The sequence below is a fragment of the Parasteatoda tepidariorum genome, chromosome 3 (genome assembly GCF_982258835.1).
Source record: "Parasteatoda tepidariorum strain Cologne lab strain chromosome 3, Ptep-v5.0, whole genome shotgun sequence".
Classification (NCBI taxonomy): domain Eukaryota; kingdom Metazoa; phylum Arthropoda; class Arachnida; order Araneae; family Theridiidae; genus Parasteatoda; species Parasteatoda tepidariorum.
In genome coordinates, this window is record NC_141757.1 from 108,816,802 (window position 1) to 108,838,394 (window position 21,593).

A 21,593-nucleotide genomic window follows, 5' to 3' on the forward strand; every position below is an offset into this window, starting at 1 on the left:
AAAATAAGCGCCTGATTTTGAGCGCTTGAAACAATTAGACTGTTCTTTCCAATTTGTATATTTTAAAAACAAATGAATTTTTCAATCAAGTAAATTGGTAAAGTGCAGATTATCTAGGTATTTTGAGAAATGAAACAATGTACTGGAACGGATCTCCCAAGTCAATCTACACATTAGCTAGATAATTCGAAAAATAACTGCTTTCTACACTTAAACAGTAACATTTACATAATCAACGAAAATACATTGATAACTAAATAAAGATATATTGATATTTAAATTGCAAAAACTATAATTATTTACAAAAAAAAAAAATAATTGTTAACGATTCACTGAAAATTTTTACTGGTGTTTTTATTTGTAACCTAATCCTTTTAGAAAAGATTGGTATCTATTAATAAACTAGTTCTTAAATAGTTATTTTCGCTGCGAGTTCATTGACAAACAAACTAAAAATATTGCACAATAGGCCCTGGTGCGACAAATTCCATCGTCTGCCAAGGGTGGAAAATGTTTCGTTCAATGACTCCGTCAGCATAGAAACTTTTTTGAATATACTCCAAAAACATGACTCATACAATCTCTTTCAGCAAAAATAATATCTACACATGTTATTTTGAGGAAGAAAATTAATTTTTCAACCTAATAAATCATAAATAAAATTTTACAAAAATAGTTGCTAATACTCATTTGTTTACACAAAAAAAGTTTAATAATTGGGCTATTTTTTTTTTTTTTTGTTGTTGTTGTTATTTCTCACACATTCGGATATGTAATTTTTCATATAGAAAATAAATACCAAAAAAAGGATGATAATTTTCTTTGCTCATTCGTATTTAGTTCTCCCTTTCAAACATAAAAAAAATAATTAAAAAAGAAACACACATATGATGAAGTAGCTATTCTTTTCCCTTCTTTCTTTCTTTCTTTTTTTTTTTCTTTTATCACGCAATTGAAATTCATCAGAAATCGCGACCAGCATACAGCTCAACAAAATCATACTCGTAAATCTTGAGTAGATTAATAGTTTTGAGAAATTAGTCGCAATATACCAATCAAATATTAATAATCTCAGGCACAATATTGTGTACAATTATTTTAAACTATGAATATTATTAATAACAAATTAAGGAATACGCTTTAGGATTAAAAGCCCGAAAGTTGCCTAAAGTTAAAAATATTCAGAGCATTCATCTAAGTTAGAACAGCTTCATGCCCTTAACTTATTGCATGTGCCGACCATTGTACGGTGGTCAGGGAGCTGACCAGGGCTCGAAAAAACTCAGAAATTTTACCCGTCCCCGAGGACGGCTTGTCCAACAATTTACCCGTCCTCCTTTGAAACTAACCCGTATCTTCCAAATAATTAAAACTATGATTTTTCTCTTATTTATTACAAACATTTATATAAATTGTACAATGAATTAGTAGTTACTGGGATTACATTGTACAGTAATAAAAGAATTACTAGGTTACTAATAGTGACCTAGTATTTCCTTTATGAAATAATTTGTTTCTTTTATGAAATGATTTATTTCTTTTATGAAATAATTTATTTCTTTTTTGAAATAATTTAAATGATAAAGGTCAAGTTTTCTGGAATGTCAATTTATCAGAGGGTACTGCGTTTTTTAAATGAATCAAATATTACGGTTGCCTGTTCCACAATCAAGCCAATGATTTACAGAGGTTTCAGTACAGAAATCTGAAAGGGGTTTTCCATTTAGGTAGATGTTCATAATTGTGTTTAACGCTTCTTGTTTAAGACCAGTGCGCAATGTGTTTTTTTGTAAGTTCATTGCTGAAAAACCCCTTTCAACCGCTGCTGTTCTCCCAGACAGAGAAAACATCAATTCCATTTCAGGATCATTTTAGAAGTGAGGCGCTAGACTCTTGTAAGATAAGAAAAATTTAAAATGTATCACGAATATTAACGGGAAAATGGCCGTCCACGCGGACGTCGGATTCGAGGAATTCGTTGTCCGTGGGGAATTTTTGACCGCCGAGGACGGGCGGACGGGCTGTTTTTCGAGCCCTGGAGCTGACCTTAAATCAGGAAGACCACGGGTTCAAATCCCGGAAAAGGGATGGATGTTCTTTTCTTCACTTCTTTGTAAGGTCTGTCATTTTTACAGTGTAAGCACCGTTGGCCCATCTACTAGTTAGAAAGTGGTTACCCCAGTCAAAATTTTTGATGGTTTTCCATCGATGGACCAACATAATCTTGATGGTAGCCATCAATAATTCTATCATGAATCATTATATTTTTGATGGTAACCAACATTAATAACTACCAATGTAGGAATTCGGACTGATTGATGATGGTTCAACATGTTTTGATAGCAACTTGTTTCGATGGTCTGTTCACGTTAAACCATCAGAAATCAATTGTTTCTTAGAAATCAAATGTTGGAACGATCATGAACAACCATCATCCCAATGTAGGAATTTGGACTGATTTATGATGGGCCAACATGTTTTGATAGCAACTTGTTTCGATGGTCTGTTCACGTTAAACCATCAGAAATCAATTGTTTCTTAGAAATCAAATGTTGGAACGATCATGAACAACCATCATCCCAATGTAGGAATTTGGACTGATTTATGATGGGCCAACATGTTTTGATAGCAACTTGTTTCGATGGTCTGTTCACGTTAAACCATCAGAAATCAATTGTTTCTTAGAAATCAAATGTTGGAACGATCATGAACAACCATCATCCCAATGTAGGAATTTGGACTGATTTATGATGGGCCAACATGTTTTGATAGCAACTTGTTTCGATGGTCTGTTCACGTTAAACCATCAGAAATCAATTGTTTCTTAGAAATCAAATGTTGGAACGATCATGAACAACCATCATCCCAATGTAGGAATTTGGACTGATTTATGATGGGCCAACATGTTTTGATAGCAACTTGTTTCGATGGTCTGTTCACGTTAAACCATCAGAAATCAATTGTTTCTTAGAAATCAAATGTTGGAACGATCATGAACAACCATCATCCCAATGTAGGAATTTGGACTGATTTATGATGGGCCAACATGTTTTGATAGCAACTTGTTTCGATGGTCTGTTCACGTTAAACCATCAGAAATCAATTGTTTCTTAGAAATCAAATGTTGGAACGATCATGAACAACCATCATCCCAATGTAGGAATTTGGACTGATTTATGATGGGCCAACATGTTTTGATAGCAACTTGTTTCGATGGTCTGTTCACGTTAAACCATCAGAAATCAATTGTTTCTTAGAAATCAAATGTTGGAACGATCATGAACAACCATCATCCCAATGTAGGAATTTGGACTGATTTATGATGGGCCAACATGTTTTGATAGCAACTTGTTTCGATGGTCTGTTCACGTTAAACCATCAGAAATCAATTGTTTCTTAGAAATCAAATGTTGGAACGATCATGAACAACCATCATCCCAATGTAGGAATTTGGACTGATTTATGATGGGCCAACATGTTTTGATAGCAACTTGTTTCGATGGTCTGTTCACGTTAAACCATCAGAAATCAATTGTTTCTTAGAAATCAAATGTTGGAACGATCATGAACAACCATCATCCCAATGTAGGAATTTGGACTGATTTATGATGGGCCAACATGTTTTGATAGCAACTTGTTTCGATGGTCTGTTCACGTTAAACCATCAGAAATCAATTGTTTCTTAGAAATCAAATGTTGGAACGATCATGAACAACCATCATCCCAATGTAGGAATTTGGACTGATTTATGATGGGCCAACATGTTTTGATAGCAACTTGTTTCGATGGTCTGTTCACGTTAAACCATCAGAAATCAATTGTTTCTTAGAAATCAAATGTTGGAACGATCATGAACAACCATCATCCCAATGTAGGAATTTGGACTGATTTATGATGGGCCAACATAAAAAAAAAATTGTTTTGATGGTTAATTCCTGAGAACCAACAAGAATTCTCTTTAAACCATCATGAAAATGTGTAGTAGGAAAATCATGGATCATCATGGATTGTTGATCTATGAGAACTTCTCATGATGGTTAACCATCGTAGTATTAAAGTAGCATTTTCCATCATGGAATGATGGAAGTTTGCTAGCATATCAACAACCGTAAGCACGTAATGGAAAATGTTGAATGATGGTGACCATCAAATGATGTTGGACCATCATGAATCGCACTGAAACCAACATAAACCATCAAAATGATTTGATAGGACCCTTAAGAATTTTGACTTTGGTAATAAATCTGCTCTTATGATACCCGAATGAGGAAAGTCAATATCCGGGTGAAAAGCATTGAAGAAAAACTAAACTAATTGTGTGTAAAATACAATACAATGTGTAAAATATAATACAATGTGTAAAATACAGTACTATAATAAAATACAATAACCTTGAACTACGGAATTTTCGTAGTTTCAGAAAATATTTTTCCAAGTGATAGCAAAGTGTTAATATTTTAATTAATAAGATTTAAAAGAATTTATAATACAGCTACCTAAAAATAATTTTAACTGGATCTGATAAATAGCAGGTCGAATAGATAATTGATCATGTAAAGTTCTGATAAAACTTTTAGAAAAGTCATATTTGTTTTAAAAATTTCTGCTATTGTTCAGTACTGAAGGTAAATGTATTTCGCAATTCAAAAGTTAGAGGGTGCTAGATCTACTAGTTATTATATTCGAATATTATATTCCTTTTTATTAATTAATTAGTACAGACGCTGCTTTAAATAGAATATTTACATAGTGCAATGATACATTATCATTAAATATCGACATTTGACAATACATCGTGATACTTTCCAACGTTATTATTTTTACACTACATTGTATTTTCGTTACTAATTAACAATAAAGTAATTTGAATATCAAAATTGTCTTCAATAATTTTAATCACAATTAAAATGGATCACGAACGATAATGTTTATTTTTGTTATCGTTAATGATTGCAATAGTATCGATATTTATCGTGATATTTTCGCAAACTATAATAATCACGATATTTTTGTATTTGATAATTATCGATAAAAATCACGATATTTTTGTATACGATAATAATCGTTATTGAAAATGATCACTATATTTTTTTCATAACGATCATTATCGACCATGATTTTTATATTTATGTGTTAAATAACACACATTAGGAGATTTTTTATTCTACTTCGCGAATGTAATTTTGCTTTATTCGTTTTTCGAATCTTTGTCATTAAAATTTCAAATTCCCCCTGCTATGAAATGTGACGTAGAAACTGAAACTGTGCCATAGTCGCAATTTGAATGCCTTAAAGGCGAAGCAAAGAGTAACAAAATTTGAGCGAAATCAGTAAATAGTTCCTAAGAAATCGTATTTTAAAAATATGACTTCTTCAAAATTTGATTTCTCAGGAACTATTCGACCTATTTCGCTTAAATTTTGTATTTTGCCATTTAAAATTGTATTCTTTAAAATGATGTAAAAAATTGAGTACCTTACAATTAAACATTTCTTCAACTATTATTAAATAAAATAATAAATATTTACTAAAAGTTATTTTTTGCATGGAATTATCTTTGGATAAACGAATTTCATAATTGTGTGCAAAAAATTGCAATTCATTTAAATAGTTCTCAAGATATGGTGAAATACGTAAATAGTAAAATTAGCATTAAGGGGTTCAACTTTTGGATTGGTCTCTTGACTAAACTATTAGGAGCATATTTCCCAGATTGTGGCTACGCCTATATTTTGGGGATCCGAATCCATTGAAAAAAGGTTTGTTTATTCAGAGAGAGAATGTTTTTGTGTCTGTTTTCTTAACTTAAAATGTCGTCGGCACTCATTAATTAGCATATTTGAAGTCACCCCCCTCGAACCATTAAGATTGAGTTCTAGAAAGTGAAGATCCGTTAATAAAATCAAAAGTTATTCAGGATGGTCCGTTTTTCATTTTGAGCACTGTACACCATCTTACCAAGATGAAATTTTTGTAAATAACTCATAATTCTCCATTTTTGTGATCTTCTTAGCACAGGTAACGTAGCATAGCTGTAACTTTTAAGAAAACGCTATAACACGGGAGAAACGTTTCATCGCAAATTCTCTTTCGCCCTTTATAAGTAATTTAAAGTAAAGTGGCGTTAACAGAATTACGCAATAGGAAAGTTATATTATTATACAAATAATTTGCTTACATTTTAATATTTTGAATTTTATTTTTCAGCCAATTGAAATTTCGCGGCTTACTCTAGGCTAGCTTAAACTCACTTTTTCTATACTTTAAATCGCTATGAACAGACCTGTATAATGTACGGGCGGGCGCCATTAGCGAAAAAAATTTGTCATCATCGCGCATCATTTTTTTACTAAAAGAGGAGACTGCCTCCTCAAGGAAAGTTCGAACTACCAAGACTCGTTTTTATGCTATTCATCCAATGCAAACGGGATTTAAAATGACATTCTCATGATTTAAAATCACACATCGCGATTCCTACTAAAGCAATTTAAGATCGCATCGTGTTTCGTATTTTCACGATTTTATATCAAATATCGAGTTTCGTATTCACGCAATTTAAAAGCCTCTATCATGATTCGTGTTCAAGCGACTTAAAAATTTTACATCGGAATTCGTATTCAGGCCATTTTAAAATGAAATATCAATATTCGTATTCGCGCCATTTTAAAATGAAACATCGAGATTCGTATTCACGCGATTTTAAAATAAAACACTGAGATTCGTAACGCGATTTTAAAATTAAATGTCAAGATTCGTATTCACGTGATTTAAATAAATAAATAGAATCTGGCGTCCATATTTTTATTAAAACATTGATAACATTTTGTGGATAAATGTTTCCTACATACTCCTTTTTCTTGCTTCAATTTCAGGTATTTTTTCAATTATTTAAAATATATTTTTGCGCATAACATTTTTAGATTTCTATTTTCCGCTTCTTTTTTTTCTTTTTTTTTTTTACCAAACTCGTCCCTGTGGAATGAATCAATATAGAGTTCGATAAAAAGGAAACATTTTTTAAAAAATTCAGCGATTTTCAAACACATTTCGCGAAAATGAGGTGGCGACGAACGGATTGTAACAGAGTTAATCAAAGCTTTTTAATTGAGATTTTGTGGCCGCAGAAAATATTTCATTTTATTTGCGGCCTTATTAAATTAAATGACACGATATTCGTGTCATTTAATTTACAATTAAAAAAAAACAGGTATTTCTTTTGTGTTTGAATTTAAAAAAAAAATATCTCTAATTGAAGTGAGCTTTAACATTTCCTTGGTAAAAACTGCTACCAAATAATCCCTTTACTCCAGCAAAGGAAATCCCTATTTCTGTCCCATTTAGGAAAATTCTTGGTTTCATGTCACATTCAGCCGAATAAGATAGATTTTTTAAAAAAAGTGTAACAGAATAAAACTAAATATCGTAAAATAGATACATATATATTTAATATATGTATATTTAATGTGTACATATATATATAGTCGAACTTCTATTTAACGAACTTCCAATTTACGAATTTCTCTATTTTGCGAATTTTTTCGTGGAACCAAGAGCACTTTGGAAACTTCCTCGTAAAATAACTTCAACATAGCAAACTGAATTTTCTATTTAACGAATTTTTTTTTTTGAGATCTACTTTTCCTAATTCCCAAAACATTTGAGAAAATTATAAACTTGTTAACGCATTTCATGGGGGAAATGACCTTGAATTGATTTTCGCATCCACGTAACTTTTTAGAGAAAGCAGTAAAATTCCTTTCCCTTTTTGTTTGCATTTCATACAAATATATATATAGCATGATAGTGTAACACTGGATAATGTTTTGTTATATTACTTTCTTCGCAGATTTTTTTTATGGCTAAGATTTATAAAATAATAGATAATTATTTGCAAGATAATTAAAATTGCAATTGATACTCCTTTATTTCCACGGTTTATGAATTAAAAACCTGTTTTGTGTTGCGTAAGTATTTCAAAGGGTGATTTTCTATTTAACGAACTTTTTTTCTGTATTTAGAAACTTCGCTAAATAGAGGTCCGACTGTGTGTATATATATATATGTGTGTGTAATGCACACAAACATGGAGAGGTGAGCGAGCTCAACCCCTCCCCCTATTCTTGAGATACTTCCGTAGACACTGGGGATGAAAGAGAATCAACGAAGAATAGTTTCCATAGCGGTGCAGCGTCCTCTTAAAATATTCAAAAAATAGATCAAAGCTGTTACGCAAAACTGTGGCTTTCTTCCACCTAAGACATTTGCGTCATTTTATTGTATTGTATACGGGGACCGCAATGAAATGCAATATAACTTCATAATAACTTCCTGTGTCTCATTCCCCAAGATAAGATTTATTGCTTCTTATCTATAAGCATAGTTGTTTCGCTCTTTTCTTTGAAATTTAAGCTACATTCAGACAACCATTACCATATTAAAATAAATAAAGTTAGCAAATTGCGTGACATAAAAAATAAATAAATAAAAAAATTGCGGTTAATTTAGATTTCTTGGGCCGAATTTTACATATTACATTTTCAAAGGGGTGATTTTTCATTTCGTCAAAATACGATAATTATTTATTTATTACGCTATTTGTTGGATAACTGGACTGCGAAAAGAAACCTGATGCTTAATAATGAACGTGATGGTAAAATAATAATGAAGAGGAAATAAATAATGAGAATTATCATTCCTTCATGATAGCGATTTTTAAATCGCAGTCATTTTATTTAGGGTGATACCGAATTTAAAAATATCGTGCTCAAAATGAAATAAAAAATATTTCGCACTTTCAAAATTTAATTTCTTAAGATCTATTCGGTCAGTTTCGCTCTCATTTTATATATGTTGCTATTTAAAATGACTCTGTATTTTATAGTATGACTCTGTATAAATTTGTATAGATTAACAATTGAATTTTCTTCGATTATTAATAAACAAAACTATAAAAATTTATATTAATTGTTAAATTATTTTTAGCGTATAAATATATATTTTCAGCTTAGATAATTGAACTTTAAGATTAATAACAAAAATAGGTTCTGTCCCGTTTAAGGGAGTTGTGAAAAAATTGTAAAACCGCGGTGAGCGAATTCGGGACCACAAAGGCCACCTCAACGATCAGTATCTGTGGAATACCGGGGGACAATGGTCATTAAATGTTTAAAAAAAAAAAATCAAGTTACTTAACCTTGAAAAAACATCAGTGTGTGACACAAATATATTAACCCTGTTGCTATAACAACCACCAAACACTGAGATGGTGGCTGTTCCGAGAGACAAACAGAATATACTTTTTTTTCTTCTTTCTATGACCCTCTCCCCTTAGCATTTCCCTGTATATGATGTTGAGGAATCAAATCAAATTGCAAAAGAATAAACTTATATGAAAAAAGTAGAACATTTAATGTAAAGTGGGAGTTAGATTATTTTACTTTTGTGAAAGATTAAAATGTTGTGTTCATTGTGGAATGCAGTTTTGTCAACTTTGAAGAAGTCGAAAGCAAATGAACGCTATTCGATTTTTAAGAGAACATAAAAACTTAAATTTATAAGGTGAATTTCAACAAAAAAATAAATACTTTTGAAACATATTTTTACTTTTTATTATTTTTAATTGAATTAGTAGTTAAATATAAGTAGTTGTTAAAAATAAATGAGAGATTGAGAGCAATGAGAATTGAGCTCCTCAATTTAAAATGAAATAGCCAAATTCAAGAGCAAAGAAATGTTTTCTCGATAACCATTATCAATTCCTTTTCGTGTTCATTTCAGTGAAAACTATAATTCTTCTCATTTTATTCATTTTCACTTAAAATGAAAATAGTTCATTAGTTCAGAACATTATCCCCAAAAATTAATTCAGAACTAGACTAGATGCTACTGTAGACCCAATCTGACATAACAATATAATCTTAAATTTATTATTGATAAAAATTTCGTTCTTCACATAAAATGTTTAACTCGATCCTCAAAATTACATCAAAAGTAATTTTTCTAAACAAATCAGTATTATTTATTCTATTACAGTAGTTTTCGTAGATATGCTGCATAACCAATTAGAATAGGGTCTAAATAATATAAGTCTCAAACAAACTACAGGAAAATAGTTTTCTATGGGGAAAAAATTAAGCATAAAAAAATTGTTAAGATTTGCATTTGGCGAACACTTTCGAAAAGCGGCGAATACTTTTGATATCTGGTTAATAATTAGAATTCCTTAGAGCGGGCCCTGCCTAAAATAAATATGTTCATAATATCAGAATTGCAAATTAATTTTATAAAGTCGGGGCTAGCTAATCGATCAAAAGGTTCCACAGTTGAAAAATATTGGGAACCACTGGGATAATTTGCTAATTAAATTCCTATTAATTAAATACTTCAAAGAATTGCTCATAGTTTCTACAAGCCCTGATTAAATGTTTAAATCAGATGACAAAGAAATAGGACTAGGCCATTAGCTAGTAAAATGAATCACTGCATTCTGTTCTAAACGCGTCACACGCGCTAAAAAGAAAATAGAATAACCTGTTAAAGGATCAACCGTCAAACGATAACGGGAAAAGGAACTATGAATAAATAAAATCAAACATATTATGCAACCGGAGGATGACATAACGCTATAAAATAAAAGTAGGAAACCTATTTTGGCAACAGTCCAACACTCAAACTGTTTTTCGACCGCGCGCAAGGTTATCTCATCATCTGTTATTTATTTATTTTTATTTTTATTCTCAGCTTCTTTGGCGTGAGTGCTATTCTATTATTATTTTAATTTTATTTACTTATTTCTTGTCAGCACGTGTTTTGGCGCAGTCTCCAATGCAGAATTACGCCTAGTTTTGGAGCACATACAATACATATTTTCGATTACGACTTCATTGGCTTTACTTTTCTAGAATTTGGTAACGTTACGTAAATGCCTCGTAATAACATTCGTTCTCTCCTTGGCGATATATTTCTTAGCAACCTTTTTTTTATTGGAATAGCTATTATAAAAGACATTTTTTAGTTGCATAACATATTTTTAATTACAATGTCTGGTATAGTCTGTCATTGATATTGTATGACATAAGAACGCGTCTAAAAGGAAAGATGTCATCTTTAATGATTGTCTATTATTATTACATAACTTTTTAATTTTTATCTTAAAATTTACCTAAAATATTTTTAAAATACTAAATACAACAACCTTAGAGTTTTTTTTTTTTTTTTCAAGCCTGTTTGCCAAAGAAATGATTAAAGTTACAGTTTAAGTACCTGAACTTGGAGCAAAGATATGATTTAAACTAATTGCACCATCTTGCAGGTAAAAAGGTTTTGGAACGGACATATAGATTAAATATTTAAAAAATTATGAAATTTTTTAAAAGGAAAATTACGAATTTAAAAAGATTTTTTTTTTTACCTAGAAAATTTTTAAAAATTTGTATGAGCCCCAATGCAGCGTTAGAGGAACGAACTTTTCTTACTAAAAATTTCATTTTCATAAAACTTCTATTTCTTTATATTGACATATTGCGCCTTTTCCACAATCAGCATAGAAAGATGCATCTAGATCAGAGGTCGCCAAAGTGTTCTATATAGACCCCCAGGGGTCTATTTAACAAAAGCGGGGGTCGATCCGAATCAGAAGGGTCGAAAAGAAAAACAGTTCTCAATACGCAAATCACGCATACCTAATGTAAAATTTGTATGTAAAATTTGTGAATTTTTTTTATAATTGACTCAATATCAGTTTCTTTATAAAACATAAATTAATAAACGTATATTTATTCGGGTGAAACAAGTATTTACGTACCACCGAGCAGTGGCACGAACTCAGCTCAGTTTATAAGTCATATGCATATGTGCGCTTGTCCAAATGTCACGTGTGACGAGCATTAACGTTACAAATGCAAATATCATACGCAGCTTCAGCTATCTTTGCAAAATGTGTTGAATATTTGCAGTGTCATTATTAAAACTTTTATAGTTTTGGATAATTAGTTATTGTTTCGATAAAACCATTCGTTTAGTTTAGATATCAATTTTAATTATCAAAGCACAAAAAAGTAGGTAAGCATTAATAATATGGATTAGTACAGCCCGCGACAAAACTATAGCACACTTTGTATTTTTTTACGAAAATTACAAAATTGACCAATTTTGACGAAAATTAAAATTGACCAATTTTGAACCCAATATAGCGAACCTTGCAAAAAAGCACCAGGCACACCCATCTCATTGATCAAGAAGCAATAAATCTTTAGTTACTTTACTTAGTGTATCTACTTATGCATAATTACTTATTATTTAATAATAAGGTATTTAAATTTCAATGTTAATATATTTTTCATAAAACTATTGTTACACAATGTACTATTACTTTAATAAATGTTTAAAATCATAAAATAAATGTACAAACACAGTATCTAATAGAGTTTTATTTTAATTAACAGAAAATTACTTTTGTGGGGGTCGATGGAGATTTCGAAAAATTATATACGGGTCGATGATCAAAAAAGTTTGGCTAGCCCTGATCTAGATAGACAAGACTTTAATCTAACAGTCTTTAATAACTGTTACACAATAATAATAAAATTAGCATATCATTGGCTAAATCATCTATAAACAGCCCTCCTAATTTGTTACAACTCATTCCAACGGTCATGTAATTGAGAATTTCAAGCTCAAAACCATCATTAGTCTCAACGGGGCTCTAGGCAAAGTATTTTTTTTTGGTGGGGAGGGGGGATTGAAGCCGCTTTAAATATTCACTTACTATATTTAGTCAACCATACATTCATTATAAAACATTAAGGGTAGAAATTAAGAAAATTTAGTCTCGTCTAAAAGACCAGCAACTAAAAAAATATTATTAATCCATACACATTTTCACTGGTCCGCTTACCTGTCTCTTATGAGACTTTTTAAAACTGAAATGAAGAAAAATAAGAAATGAAAAATGTTAATGAAAAAAAATACTATAATTAATTAATTAATTAGTTAATGAAAAAAATTTACTATACAGAGAATGTAGCCATAATTATAATGAAATAAAATTTCTTGTGACCAAAAAAAACACTTAAAATCTAAAAAAAAGAAAGAAAATATAACAAAATATCATTTTCTTACGATGGTGGGTTATACGGATGACCATTAAAAATTAAAGGTGGTCAAGTGAAATTTTAGTGGTCTCGGTCGAACGGTCCGCCGCTAGTTTCGACATGTTTTTCATGTAAACCTTCCAGGGATGCCTCTAACCCATGATCCGTCTACCACAGAGGATATTTTACGCCAGCACTGTGAAACGTGCAAACCGGGAGCGGTATTTGTATTGACCCACCATCGCTGGGAGCCATCCAACCATTGGGAGTCGAGTGCTCTATCCCCTAAGCCACCACGGAACTTGAAAAATAGGGGTGATTTGTAGGGGGAATATAGAATTTCTTCTAGACAGGCAGATGATGCATGTATATTTCACGCTGAATTGAACGAGATCACTCTCAAGACGATAGAACAAACACCTTAAAAAGTCACAAGGATTAAATAAGTGCTATTAAAAAATCGTAAATTTTATACAAAAAAAAAAAAAAAAAACATTTAAAGTTTTTAATTATTAGCTCTTTTGATTTGCGGTGCTTAATCTCATTCGATAAAATGTGAGAAAAAATATACACACAAAACAATACTCAATTAGAATGCCAATGCGATACAAATTGGCAGTCAAGTAATCATGCCCAGAAAATATAAGAAAAGCGGCCTCTGCCTTCCGTTTAGTATATCTTAAACACAATTATTTCTTTCATATTTGGTCTCTATTTTAGATTAGAATTCATCCCGGTGAGTCGACTGCATAATTTGTTTAATCTATAGTTTAGAGGTAAGAAACAAGATTTCGCGTTTTGCACTGCATATCAGCATAGCACCCTCTTTAAACAGGTTCGAACCTTCATACTCCAGTTTTTCATTCATCTTTTTATCTTGTGAAATAGCGTCTCTCTCTTCATCCTCATCATCCATCATCTCTCTTTTCATCCATCAATTATCTCTCCACATGTTTGTTATTCTACCAGATCATTCAAATCTGAGCTCCTTCAATGATCTGATCGGTTTAAATAGCTGATTGGAGTTTAACTATAACTTTAAACTGGAACTTCTAGCCGTAAAGAATAAATCCAGAAACTGTGGGTGATTTTATGGATCTCAGCTAAATTTATTCCCCTGGCAATGTCGACATATCTTGCAAATGTGCTAAGTTTGTTTAGGCAGGGCACTAGACTCGCGTTCGTAAGAACGGGTGTTCGAATCAAGCCGGCCGAAGACTCCCGGTGTAGTAAATGGTGACTGAAGCACTTTAAATATTTCGGGTCACAAATTCCTCCATGTACGTATAGCAAATTATATTTCCGGGGGTACTGCATTGGAGATGGATCGTTCGCTGGTTCAGGTCAAACTTACGATCTGTGGATGAATGAATGGATGTATGAATGGGTATAAACAGGTGTGGCGAAGTCGAATTCTTCGCCATAGATGGCACCACTGGAAAACAAGAGCAATTGCACTCCTTGCCTAAATGGCCTACGGCAACAGCAAGTTTACATAAAAGAATCTTTAGTTTCTTCATGAAAACGGTCAAACTTTTTGGACAGTTGCAAGATGAAGAATCCACAGTCCCATTCTCTCTTCTTCTACAAATTGTAATCAAACTGACCATTGAAAAATACCATACTGATAACTTAGTGCTAAGCGCACGTCTTTTAAGGCTGTGGAGGCATCATTGAATTTTATTGAAACAGCTTTCAATGGTTTATTTCCTTCTATGTTACTTAAAATTACATCTTAGGTTTTAATGAATGTTTTTTTTAATAATCTTTTCATCCATGTCAATTTGATTTGGTCCAGACAAAACGAGCCATATTACTTTGCAGTCCTTGAGTATGCATGGCCATTTATAATTTTATATACACATTACAGAGGATAGAGGTGGGGAAATAGGGTTACTTTTTAACAATTGATAATGAAAGAAAGCTATTGCATTGCAAGTGAAAATTGAAATGCTTATCTTTGCGCAATCATTAAATATATAAAGATATATGGGGCAACTTTTTGAATTTTTTCAATTGAATCATTAATCTTAACAAAACATTTTTTTTTTGTCTTAATTTACATTAACTTAAATCATTGAACTTATTTTTCATTTTTAGAAAATGGTCTCACTTGATTGGTGCCTATTAGTTTGTCTAAAGTAAAAACTCCCCTAGCCATTCGTCTGAACCCGTGGCGGGGAAAATAGTAGCGAGGTATAACTATTTCAAATAAGGGTGTGGGGTCATTGTTTAGGACAGGTTTTGGCTCTGGTCGGCGAGAGAAATCTGCGGTCTATTGTGTTAGCCCTAGAGTGAAGTGAAGCTACCCTCCCTGAAGTGCACTATTGTTTTTTCCCTAGCAACAGACGGCCTCAGACTGTGGCGGGGGGAGTTCTTAGAGTGGACAAACTATAATTTTGCATGCATTCTTCATAACTTCAAAACAGCATTACAATAATATCCATTCTAGAGAAACTATGAAGGTTGAAATTCCCATAAATACATCTATTTACCTTCACTACAATTATAAGTATGTCAAACTTTGCTGCAGTAGATTTCACTTTTTAGTTGATATCATACTACAATTTACCTAGAATTTTATTTTATTTACTTATTTATTGAAAATTTTTTTAGATAAAAAGAACTCTATCTCGGAAATTTTGGATAATAGACCTAAACAGTATTTACAAGCTTTGTATTGGTCTGAAATTGCAGATAAATTAAATTTAATTATATAAAAAAAACAGTAATTTATATAATTTTTGTAACCCTAAACTTCTGGAAATATTTTAGCAAAACGGGAAGGGGAATCTAAAATGTTTTTTTTTTTTAATTTTTTTTTTTTTTTTAGAGTTGGTGGAATTAATTTTACTAATAAGGTAATGTTTCATAATTACGTAAAGATATTTTTTATTTTGCTCATAACAAATAAATATCTGGATCGTCATTGTTATTTAAGTATCGTGTCATTTTATTTATTTTAATATTTTTTTAGCGCAGCCTGTATCAATAGGTTACTTTAAGATAAATATCGTTGTAACTTTAAATACATGCATTCTCGGGCGTCACAGAGCTCGGCGTCACAGAGACCCGATTTTTGAGAGGGACGAAATTAAATGACACAGCCAGAAAAATTCTCTAAGCTTCACGTATAAGACGGGAAAAAAACCTTTTTTTAAAAATCTGCTATGAGATTAATTATTTTTTTCCCTTTCTTATTTTAAACTTTGAGAAATTTAAATCTATGTTGATTCATGAAAGAGAGTTTCTCTTTGCTGTTGTTTCTTTACTTGTCTTAAATATTGAGGGATTATTTTAGAAATCTCCAATTTTAGAGGGGGACATATACCCCACGTCAAAGACAACCATGCTTTTATGATAATGACAAATAGATATCTGATTAGTAAATTTTTCTTTCCTTGAAAATCAGTCATTTTACTATTTCAGGGTTTTAAATTTTATCTAGTCCATCAATTATATAAATGAATATTTATCCGGTTAATTGGTTAAGATCACGATACCTTTAAAACTTTTTTCGCTAATAATAGGCAGATTTCTGGATTGTCATTTTTTAAGGATCACTTTATTTTATTTATTTATTCTTTCATTATGTCCAGTGCACCAAAAACAATCAAAGAGTTGAACAAACAAGACTGTTTTCATATTATAAAAATTTTTTATAGGTCGTAAAAATTGGAAGTTGACACTTTAATGCAGCAAACAATTCTGCACGAAATATTCCCTTATATTATGGATCAGGTTAATACCACTAGGTGACACCACCATACAAAATTTGAATGCCCCTCATTTAATAATTTTTCATGAATTTTTGCAATATAATAGTTGTTTATAATATAAAATCAATAAATTTATAATGAATTCATTTCTTTACTATTCATATTTAAAGCAACAATAGATGCAATTCTTACTTTTTTATTATATTTCGTAACTGATTTCAAACAGGAATATATATACAGAAATGTCAAAATGTAGCAACATCAGTTACCATTTGGTCCAGATGTGTTGGTGATGTCATCTATGAGATTAAAAAGAAGTTGTTTATATTTCCTGTAAATTCATTGATTCAAACTTTTTAAAAAAAAATATCGAAACAGGAGAAAATGCTTATAGAAAATTCATCTATAAAATTCAGGCTTGTATAAAGCAATAACTATATCAAACAATAGAAAGAATTTAAAAATTTTGCTTAAAATTTGTTATCAACTTTTATAAATTTTTCTTCCCTGTGAAGTTTCATTTTTTCCCTCGTATACAATAAATGAGTTGAAAAAAGATATTTTCAGCAAAATTTGAAAGCAACAAAAAATGCATTAAATGCAAGTAATTTAATTGTTGTTGTTGAGAAATCATGCTATTTAAAATATCATTTAAAACTAATGTAGACATATTGCAGTTGGACTATGGATAGTTTTATGATGAGATTTTATTTTAATGTCTTGCAGTTTGCGATAAATTATTTTTCTTATTTTAATTTAGATTAAATCAGCGAAGTTTTAAGGCATTCGCATGGAACTACAAATAAATTTCGTCAAAAAATTATTCATATTTTGAGAAATTAATTGAAATACTCAGGCCCGATTTTCTACTGTTGATAATAATATTTCAAGGACTTCATAAAATTCTAGAAGACGATGGAAATAATACTCTGTTATTATCTTTGACAGCTTGTTAGTCACAAAACTATGTTTTTATAAAAAGGGATATCTCAAAAACTATTTGGAACTTGGAAACTTAATATTATGAAGATATATAGAAAAATGTACCATGCAAAATAAATTTTAGATTTGATATATATCTCGAGAATTATCAACTGTTAAGTAAAAGGTATATCATGCGGTCCGATCTACAACTCTCTAAAATGTTACTACGAAGTTGAAATATGACGTATGTGACGAGCTGAATGGATTCTTTTCATTTATTCGAAATTCCAATGTGTTTGGAAGTTGTTGGAGTTTAAGAAACGAATTTTATTCCCCATTTTTGCTCTAAAAAACGAGCAATTTATCCATTGTAATATTTTTTGAATTTATTACGTGGGTGGGAAAAAATCCGATTTATTCCCAGAAATAAAAGTTTTTTTTTTTGGGGGGGGGGGAGATATGATTTTAAAAATTTCTCTTTTCTTTAAAATTCATAGCTGGTTTTTTTTCTTTTCTTTTTAATTCTGAGGAATTTAGTTTGGCATTGACACAATGCATTTGCATTTTTAGTGGAAGTAGCAGAAACCTTTTGCACGAAACATTGTGGTTGATAAGTTGATTAACTTTTTGTAGACTTTTCAACTTTTTTTTTTACTTTATCTTTGATAATATATTTTGGAAAAATAACATTCTGCTTTATACCTTTTTTTTCTTAATATCTTGCGTTAGCAATTCATAAAAATATGAAATATTTTTTTAATAATTATAATTATAATATCTTATCATAACATTTTTAGATAATTTTTTTTAAAAAAAAATACGTTTAATTTTAAAGTTATTGTATTCAGTTATTTTTTCATTAATTTGAAAATATAGAAATTTGAAATTAACTTTTAATTAAGTATAGCATAGTTTAATTGCAATAAATTCAAATGCATTTGGCATGCCTGAAGCAAAATTCAAAGCATTTTGCTTCAGGTCATTTTTTTCTTAATATCTTGCGTTGGCAATTACCAATACGACTTTTTTTAATAGTCACAACACGTATATATCTGTTTAGGTTACCGTAAACCGGGGCGAGTCTACCCATCCAGGGGCGAGTCTACCCATTTTAGTTTTATTTAATTTTCACTATTTTAAATTGCAAATAAAAAAAAAATTTGCCGACGGAGGACTTAGTTCAGACTCTAAGGAAGATGGCGCTGTAGTAGTTTGATCCGTTTTTATTTATTTGGTGTCTTTTTAACCGACCTGTTCAAACGTCTTTTGAGAGATTTGTATTGAAAATCAGCAAACTTTTAGTTGGTGCTCCGTAAGTATATTATTATTAATACTATTTTCACTTTGGTTAAGTGATAAACTTATCTAAGACTAAGATTACATTAATTTTATATGAAAAAAAAAACAAAAAGAATGTAAGTTTTGCTGTTGTAAACAAAAAGCCAGAATTCGTGGGGCGAGTCTACCCATTGGTATTTAGTTTTAATAAAGCATAATAATATAATTTAGAACTTTGTTTATATTAAAACTAAGTCATTTCAAATGAATTTGAGTATATTATTTTAGTTCTGCATTGATAAATTTATCATTAATAAGAAAATTTATAGGTTAAATATAAATGTAAATATAAAATATGTTTATTTTACCTATTTTTTCAATTTTTATATTACAAAATTAACTTTTTTTATTTAATGCAAGTTAAATAAATTATTATTTATTATTACAGATGGTTCGAAATTATATTCGCAAAACAAATGGATTTAAATGTTACAAAAAATGCCATGATTTTGTTAATAATCTTTAATTATTATTATTTATTAATTATTTAATTGTAAATTTATATTAATTTTAATTTATTTTTATCAACAATAATCAGAAAAAAATGTTATTTTATAATGTTAATGATTATAAAAACAAAACGGTGATCAAAATGTGATAATCGATCAAATACTCAATTTGTGTTATTTTATGAATAAAAAAATGGAATATGTAATAAAGTTATGAATTTTACTTCATAAATATCCTATATAGTAACTAATAATTAATAATATAGTCATTAATAGTAGAATTTGATTATTTACAATGTTAACATTCATTTTAGTAGAATGGGTAGACTCGCCCCATACGAGAGATTTGTCAGCAGTTCTATAAAAATATACAGTAACAGCGTAACTGTTAATATTTTCTAAAATCGATTTCACAGCTTGAAAGAGGGATAAACAGCGATTCCGAAACACCTATTAAAAGCCTTTTTTCTTTAATATTGACAAAAGTTTGACCACTTGAAAGTTGACAAACTGAAAAAATGGGTAGACTCGCCCCGGTTTACGGTATTTGTTTTTCCTTTAAAAAAATACGTTTAATTCTAAAGTTATTTTATTCAGTAATATTTCAATAAATTAATAAATTTGAAGATATTTGAAATTGACTTTTAATAAAATATTGCACAATTTAAATAATGTGTTAAAAAATACTTTGAAAACATTGGAATTAATTTGAAGTACAGGGTGTTCCAAAATTATCTTTACAACTTCAAAAATTCATAACTTCGAACATAAACAAGATATTTTTATTCTGTCTTTTGCATGTATTACTGCAACTAATAAAGTTTTTTTTCAATAGGCTGAAAAGTTATAAGTGAGGATGTGGACACCACAACAGAAAGCTCAATGCGTCTCATGGTTCATAGAGACGAAATCAGATACACAGGTTCAACGGAACTTCAGGACAACGTTCCAAAGAGACCCACCATCCAGACCCTCCATCCATGCATGGCACACAAGCTTCATGAGCACCGGATCAGTATTGCATAAAAGTGGAGCCGGACGACCCAGCACAAGTCCAGAAAATGTGGAGCGAATACAGCCATGAGACGCATTGAGTTTTCTGTTGTGGTGTCCACATCTTCACTTAAAACTTTTCAGCCTATTGAAAAAAAAAACTTTATTAGTTGCAGTAATACATGCAAAAGACAGAATATAAATATCTTGTTTATGTTCGAAGTTATGAATTTTTGAAGTTGTAAAGATAATTTTGGAACACACTGTATATCTGCTCAAATGTAATAGCTACCTTTTCATATTGCAGCTGTTTTATTAAATTTTATGATCTCTAAATTTAAATTAAAATAAGGCCAATTTTGATTGCCTTAAAATCTTTCGCATATTTCCCAAAACTCAACTCCAGTGTTTTTTTTGTTTTTGTTTTTTCATCGTCTTTCAAAAACGGTAGGTATTTTACATCACTAGTTAAAAAAATTAAAAATAATAATAACAGGAAAAAAAAAGTAATATGAAAGAAAAAAATAATGAGAGAGAGATTAAAGGTTTCCAGGTAAAAATTTTCATATAAAAATCTTTTAAAATATTCAATATTGAAAATATTATTACAATTTTAACTGTTTGAATGATATAAGATTTCACAAGCTTAGATATCATTCAGTTTTCCTTATTGCGTTCCACATTCTGTATTCCTAAGTTTAACTTTGTTTTCAAGTATGGTGATTATTTATCAAATCCGGGTAATATCGAACATTTTGTTATGATTACTATTGTCATTCGTAAAATTTTATTGCATATAGTATAAATAAAACTAGCATTTTTAATTATAAATATCGATTATTGGCGATCAAAATGGGCTGCAGGGGGCGTGGAACAGAACTCTCTACCTATGGCAACACTTCACATGCTTTCCCCATTAGCGTGTGGAGAGTCATAGAGGAAGGAAGTACGTTAGTTTCTCTCTTTATTTTCATATAGATTCAAGTCTTTTAAATTGGAAAACTATATGGAACTGAAAACTACATTAAACATAGTTCTAAAGAAAAGTATCATGGAAATTTAAAAAAATATTTTTAATG